At 50.4% G+C, this 7813-nt stretch overlaps 1 pseudogene; it reads left to right on the top strand.

The window, feature by feature from the left end:
• The first annotated feature begins 2525 nt into the window (after nucleotides 1–2525).
• Nucleotides 2526–4003, top strand: LOC119272306 (annotated as a pseudogene).
• The last annotated feature ends 3810 nt before the right edge of the window (nucleotides 4004–7813 follow it).

Genomic DNA, 7813 nt, shown 5'->3' with positions numbered 1-7813 from the left:
TCTATCAGTTTTGCATTTTTCACGAGAGCACTGATATGTTTTCTCTACAGGTTTAGGGGCTTAACTAACCTAGAACCATTCTTCGCCATGGAAACCATACCTCCATCTTGGCACTAAATTTCGGTGCCGGTCAAGAGAAAGTTCAAGCTTGCCAAGCGTAGCTTTCTTTGGTCTGATCTAATCATGGAGGAAATGTAGGAAAATTAGATGGATTATGGATGGAGTAGCTACTACTCCCTCCGTCTGAAATTACTTGTCGCAAAAACACATAGAAATAAATGTATCTAGAACTAAAATACATCTAGATACATTCATTCTTGTGACAAGTAATTCTGGACGGAGGGAGTACATTTCTAAAGTATTGCCAAATAGTAAACTGCGCGCAATCGTATATTATGAGCAAGTGTCTTTAAGAAAAACAGTGGAGGGCTTCCGGTTCCCGTGTCATTCTTTCCTTAACCATCTGTATCTCTTTTGTAGGGAGATGTCATAGAAGACAGTAAAACCTATTCTACTTCTTAATTTGCTCAACGCGTGTGTAAGTGTAACCTGCTGCACTTTTTGTCTCTGGGATTATAAAGGGGATTCAGACGGTTTCTTTTCCTTAGTTTTTGAATTGGGGCCATTTCTTGGACCATCTCTTTATGAATTTGGTAGTGTTGGGCAGAGCCCATTGTAGCGCATTCTGCAGAAGGTAGGGGCTCAGTCTTGGGAAGAGGATTTGTAACAGCGTATCCGCGGCAGAAATAAAATTAAAAATTCTATGCATAGAAAAAAGGTTTTTGGATCGATTTTAGTTCAGACCATATTTTCTTCACCACGGATACATTTCTTGCTATTTTCTACAAAATTTCATATTGGAGACAACAATCAGTATGGAGCGGCGTGCCTTCACAACATAATCATCGATGACCACAACTACAATGCTTTGAAGACAATGTACTGGCGCTACTCGGCCGCGTAAGAATAGAGCAGGACCAAGGATGAAGAGTTAGAAATATAGAAAGAACAAAAAGCAAGTTTTCAGCAAGACAAATCAACACGAACAAGGATCCTCGAGAAAGTTTGTCTCCAGTTTGATATCTTGCCGATCCGTCTAAAACCAAGACATGCATCCAACTACTGAACATTTTTTTACACTCCAAACGAACCACCACAAACAAGAGCAAAACAACTAGCTTCGTCTCTCTACCACTACATTACATAGACAAATCCAGCCTGAGGATCAACATCTTTATGCGCCCAGTACCCACTATATTACTACATACTATAAATCTTTTATGTATGTGCCAACTAGATGAACCGTTTCCTGTATAAACTACTTCGCCACAATTCTCCTACCTATGTACCAACTTGATGTACCATCCACTTGTATGAAGTAATTTACCACAATCAAATTTGGGACGACTTACAAAAAATTACAAAATAACTAAATAGCTGATTAGTCCATGTAGCGCGGCGTGCCGCCGCGCGCTACCCGCTAGTATAGACTACATGCCGAGCGAAATGAGTGAATCTCACTCTAAAATCCGTCTATATGCATCTGTAACTAATCCACATTGAAATCTCTAGAAAGACTTGTATTTATAAACGGAGGGAGTATTTGGGTTGTGTAGAGTGGGGACAAACATGAATTTTATGGCATGATTCCATCTTTTAGTAGCAAGAAATGGTCGAAAATATTCCAGCAAAAAGAAAAAAAGAAACGGTTGAAACAAAAGGTAATAGCACTGCAGGTCCTTGAACTTGTCCTCTATGTGATGGTTTGGTCCTTAAACTTGCAAAAATGGATTATTTGATCCTTGAACTTGTTCTCAATGTGCACATTTGGTCCTGGGCCAATCAACAACAACCAAGTGGAGCCAGCTAGGCCGAGCCGATCAGTGTCACAATTTTTGCGTTTAGCCCCTTTCTATTTATCGAGATTAACCCACGGGATACCTCTGCTGGAGTGGATAGCTAGCTCTCTATAGCCTCGCCTCGACGCACCCATGCCAGCTGCTTGACAGCGGGGACGCGCGGAGGAACACGTCGGCCGAGGTGCCTAGGCTCGGCCGGGGGCGGGACGGTGGCACCGTCGTGTGGCGGCGAGGAGACGGCCGGGAGGTACTCATCGGTGTGACACGCGAAGGTGGAGCGGCTGAAATGCCTCATCAGCCTCTGCCTACCCTGCAAAGACCAACGGCTCACGGTGCCAGAGAACAAACGCATGAATGCAAGCATGCATCGATGACATGGAGGAGTTTTGTGCGTGCGTGCACATTCGTTACCTGTATGTACGCGGCGCCGATGTTGATGATCTTGCCGCTGCCGAGCGACCGGTTCCAGCGACGTCCGTGCAGGGCGTAGTGCAGCCCGCGCGCCGCGTCGGCCGTCGTGAGGTTGACGAAGGCGTACCCCTTGTTGCTGCAACGCTGCCTGCTTTAATTTGCACGTTGCAAAACAGAAGAAGATAGTGACCGTGGAGTTTTTGAACTGTTGGAAGATTCATTCAGGCTAGAAGACCAAACTAATTAAAGTTATGCATGCTTTCATTGGTTGTTTGTTCCCTGGCTTTCTTTGGTTGTTTGTCGCTCGAAGAGCTCTTCGCCGCGCTGCGCCTGCCCCACGCCCTCGCTGGTGTCACGCTCCTCTCGCTCGACAACGGCGCGCTGGTCGGCGCGCTCTTCGTGACCACCGTCGTCGCGCTCGCTGCCGTCGTGGAGATGCGCGGGTTCGTGCGCGACCTCTGCTTCCTCTTCTTCGCGCTCTGCAACTTGTGCGCATGCTCGTGAGCGGCACGGTCAACGTCTGGGTGACCGCGTCCTTCGTGTCCATCTACGTGGCCTACGTCATCCTCGTCTGGACCTCCCAGTGCTGCGCCGAACCGGGGAAACCGCCGCACCCCGACCTCGCGGCATCGCTCCTCCTAGAGGACGACGACGACGACGTACCTCCCCTACCGTCCTACTCCTCCAAGATCACGCAGGCTCCACGACAGCAGCCTGCCTGCATTACCTCGTGTGCGAGCTCCGTATGCCGTTGTACCTCCTGCGCCGCCTCACCCTCTCGGACATCGCCGCGTACGCTGGTCTCGGCCCTGCGCCGTGGCCTTCGCCGCGTTGGCGCTCGTGCTCCTCGCCACGACATGGACCTCGCACAACCCGGCGAAATCATCCTCGCGCCACGCCGCCACCACAACAGCGACGACCACGCGATCCTCCTCGCCGGCGGCGTCCTTGGCCTCCTCCTCGCGGCCCTCGTCGCGGCCACAACGGACGCCGCGTCCCCTCCCCACGGGCGCCCGCGTGGCGTGGCTGGCGGTGGGGTTCCTGATGAGCATACTCTGGGGCTCTGGGCATACACCCTGGCGTGAACTGGTGGCGCGAACTGGTGGCCATCGGGTACCGTACATGGTGGGCGCGAACGCGAGCATGCTGGGCGTGACGGTGCTGGCATGCGGAGGCTCGTTGGGCGACCTAGTCTCCAACATGGCGATGGCGACGCACAGGGGCCCCGACCATGCGCAGATGGCCGTGTCATCCTGCTGCGCCGGGCCGCTGTTCAACACGGTGGTGGGGCTGAGGCTTTCGCTGACGCTGGCGGCGGGCGCGCGGTACCTGGCGCCGTTCACGCTCCTGGCAGACGCAGCGGTGTACGAGACGGTGGGGTTCCTGTGCACCGGGCTGGCGTTGGTGCTGGTGGTGGTGCCGGCGAGGGGCATGCGGCTCGACCGGGTGGACGGGGTGAGCCTCATCGTCATCTACCTCGCCTTCTTCGGCGTCCGCGTGCTCGATAGCCTCGGCCTCTGGTTCGAGTAGCGACGACAGCAAACAGAGGAAGCTGCTCTGCTCCCGTCAATGGCGACCACTGATGTACGTAGATGGAGGATGATAGTTGATAGATCAGATGCTTGTACAGTCGTAGTAGCACTAGCTGGTACTATAGTATTAGCCTGTAGGTGATTACCGATGGATTAGTTAGTGGTGTAATTGTTGCTTGTTTTGATTGGCATCAAGATGATTTCCCCACGAGTTGAAATCGATAAACGACAGGGAGCTAAATGCAAAAGTGCGGCGCTGACTGGCTTGGTCCAGTTGGCTCCACTTGGCTGCTCATGATTGGCTCAGGACCAAATGTACACCTTGAGGACAAGTTTCAGGACCAAATAATCCACTTTTGCAAATTTAAGAATCAAATCATCACATGAAGGACAAGTTTAAGGACCTGCGGTGCTATTACCTCTTGAACACAAGGGTTTGAGCATCATAAGTCTGATTATTACTGGTGTTCTGGCTTGAGAGTTGGACACCTGTCGATGTGGCTTGAAAGCATCGGCCCGCTGTGGTCGTTGGAGAAGGATTAGAGGCTCTGCGTGAGTCCCAGAGACCCGATCGGCAGGCAGGTCGCTTAACAAGCGTCGTGAATCCAGTATTTCATTTCTCTTTCCTGTTCAACCCTGCGTGCATAGTGTGGATTTGTAGCTGCTGCTGCATATTGACTAGAGGATTGTTTAGGGTAAGAACCACAAGACAGTACGTAAACGTGGTTGCATGCCAAGCTTTTTCTGTTTCACGACGAACCCCCAACTGCTGCCCATGTGAAAGAAACAGGACCGCCACCACTCAAAGTCACACGTACAGCATGCGACTGTTCGTAAAGTTGGTCCTGTCTTTTTTTTTGTTGCCTTGGCAGAAAAAAGCCGGCATGGAGATCCTCACGCTTTTCCTTTCGTGTCGGGGTGGGACACCAAACATGCCACAAACAAGAAACCGCGAGTGATCTGGAACCATGGAAACTCGACAGCACAATGGGCTAGAGATTATCGTTCTCAACAAGCCTGCTTCTTTTTATATCTGTCTGATTGATTGATTGATTGATGTCGTCGCAGTTATAACGGATCAGCAAACATGTACTATATAACACACCAGAATAATCTTTAACACACAGATGATAGCTGAGCGAACATAATCGTGACAACAGTAACAATATCATAAATCCGTAATAATCAGGCTAACAAGTAAAGTACATACATGGCCAATATAAAATTATATGGTAGAAACCTCTCAAATCCTCAGCTAACACGAAACCAAATCCTCGCACAAAGGCGAAACACGCCTCCCAACCATCAAGCTAGTTCCACTTCAACTAGTGTACCGGTAGATCTAACGACGGTACGTGCGTCTCAGTGGCGGAGGAAGGCGAGGAGGAGCACGGCGGCGCAACATGCTGAGAGCGGTGCCAAGACTGTGGTCACCAACGCGCCGGAGACCGGGCTGGGGCGGTGGCGGGCACCTCAGCGGCGGAGGCAACGCCGGCGAACACGGCCAAGGCCACGAAGATCACCAAGGCGACTACGGCGGAGGGAACCCTAGCCATCGATCTAGGTTGATTCCCGGAGGTAAAGTGGGATGATGGTCTAGCTAGGGTTTTTGATGCGACGAGCAATGGAGATGGAGGGAGATGCAACAAAGAGAGGGGGCCGTTATATACGGAATGACGGAAGGGAAGAGGAAGGGCCAGGCAGTTATATTCCAACCACAACTTGCTTGATAAAATCGAATCGCGTTTCGAATTCCTTTTTTGGGCAGAATTATCGGCTTCCGTAAGCGGAATTTTAAGGGTCTCAACCGCGACTCAATGTTTTAACTTTTTTAATACAAGAACAAAATCTGTTTTTTAGGGGTACAAGAACAAAAATCTGATGCCTCCTAATTCGATTTGATTTGATGGGATTCTGTACGATGGGCATAGGCCAAAATCATTATTCCGACCTTATTAGAAATCTTCAGCATAAAATGACCTTTTTTAGAAACTATTTTACAATCTAACCCTTTCTGAATCGCCAAACCTCATGAGCTCATGGTGTTACTGTCCAAAGTAGGCCGTACTATTCAGCGTTGCTAGCCGGCCACGTGGCAAGTCAAAACGCCGAAGTTGCCCGCGTTGGTAGAAACGCCACACCTGTTGGCGTTGCTGGTGGGCGTGAAAACGCCAAAGTACTAGGCGTTGCACTCCTGATCCATTGCTACAACTAGCATCCAACATACTTTTGAGTTTTGATTTTGATGCATATATAAACATGCGCTAGAGAACAAATGATGTCGCTCTCTCCTGATTAAACGACGCTCACCTGCATGCAACATGCATGTGATCGATCCACCCTTCCATCCTCTTAATTAAGAGCAACTCTAGTGCGCTGATCCATTTTGTTTACGCGTGTCTGTTTAGATCACCGTAGACAGAAAATGCACCAACCCAAACGAAGGCGGTTCGTTTTTCGTCCGCCTGTCGATCCATTCCTGGCTCAATTTTGGGCCTTGTTTGCGTTGGCGCGGACACGAAGCAAACACGCAGCGCGCGCCTACTCCTTCCCTGGTCCGCCAGTCGGTGGCAAAACGAACAGCCTCTCCCTCCAATTCCCCAAAACCTCACGCCCGCCCGCGCTCTCGGCCGCGAGCCATGGACGACGACCTCGATGCCACCGCCGGCCTCGCCTACCTCGCCTCGTCCGGCCTCACCCCGCCCCTTTCGGCAAAGGCAAGCCCCGCGCCCCTTACAAGACTGTGGTGCCGCCCAAAAAGAAGAAGAAGAAGCTGACGTCCGCGGAGCGGGCCTTGGAGTCGCTGGCATGATGCCAGCATGAACTTTGGGTGATGCCATGATCTATTGCCACGGGCCTTTTAAATTTCTGCACAGGCATGAAATGGGCTGCGACCTTGCGGGCGTTGGGCGCACTAAAAAAACAGGGCGAACGCCGGGCGGGCGGTCGATCCAAACAGATAAAAAACGGATAAAATCGTCGTTTGTTTTGGTCGACGTGTTGGAGTTTCTCTAACTAATGTATCGATCACAATCACAGGCCTGGTCAGTCAATCAGAGCTTAATTCCGTGGAATAAATAATCAACTGTTGCATTTTCTCTTGGGATCTTGCCCCTTGGAGGCCACGACGATGCACCTCACTCATATGCTTGTTGCATTTTCATGTGTAGGAGAATACAATCTTGCCATGCAGCCATTGGATCAATGTCGTCGCAAGATCAGTCAAATTGTCTCATGAATTGTCGGTGGTACGTATAACATGCATGCATCAATCGGAAGAAGGGTCAAACTGTTTCATGCATTGCCGGCGAGGTAACATGCATGCATGCTGGATGCTAGTTGTAGCAATGGACCAGTAGGGCAACGCCTAGGACTTTGGCCTTTCCACGTCCAACAGGAACGCCAACAGCTATGGCGTTTCTACCAACGCGGGCAACCTCGGGGTTTCAACTTGCCACGTGGCCAGCTAGCAACGTTGAATAGTACGGTGATTTTATTTTGAACAGTAACACCACAAGGTTTGGCGTTTCAGAAAGGATCAGATCGTGAAATAGTTTCTCGGAGAGGTCATTTTGTGTTGAAGATTTCTGACAAGGTCAGAATAGTGATTTTGGCCATGAGCGTATGGGATTCGACAACTGGAGAAGTGGAGAGGCGGCAGGTGGTTGGTGCTGGACAGCGATGGGTCAATTGTCTCAATTGGCATGCTTCGCTGCTTCTCTCTACACTTTGCAACATCTCATTGGCTGTCGCGTCCTCGAGATATAAATTCTCGCCAAGTTAAGTTACAGGGACTCTAGACGGACGCGGATTTTTGGGACATGCGGCCACACGATGCCGCTATCCTGGGCGTCCGCGTGCGCATCGTTGTAAGGGTATCTTTTGCCTTAGGGTTTTGGTGATGATGACAACACACGTGGACTAATCGTGCGCCATAGTTTTCTCAGGTACACTTTGTGTGGCGCAAGACGGTTAGGCTTTCCCTCTATGCGAAAAGATCGAAGACGGAGT

Source organism: Triticum dicoccoides, chromosome 3A (genome assembly GCF_002162155.2).
Source record: "Triticum dicoccoides isolate Atlit2015 ecotype Zavitan chromosome 3A, WEW_v2.0, whole genome shotgun sequence".
Lineage (NCBI taxonomy): Eukaryota > Viridiplantae > Streptophyta > Magnoliopsida > Poales > Poaceae > Triticum > Triticum dicoccoides.
This window is presented reverse-complemented; position numbering and strand designations above follow the sequence as displayed.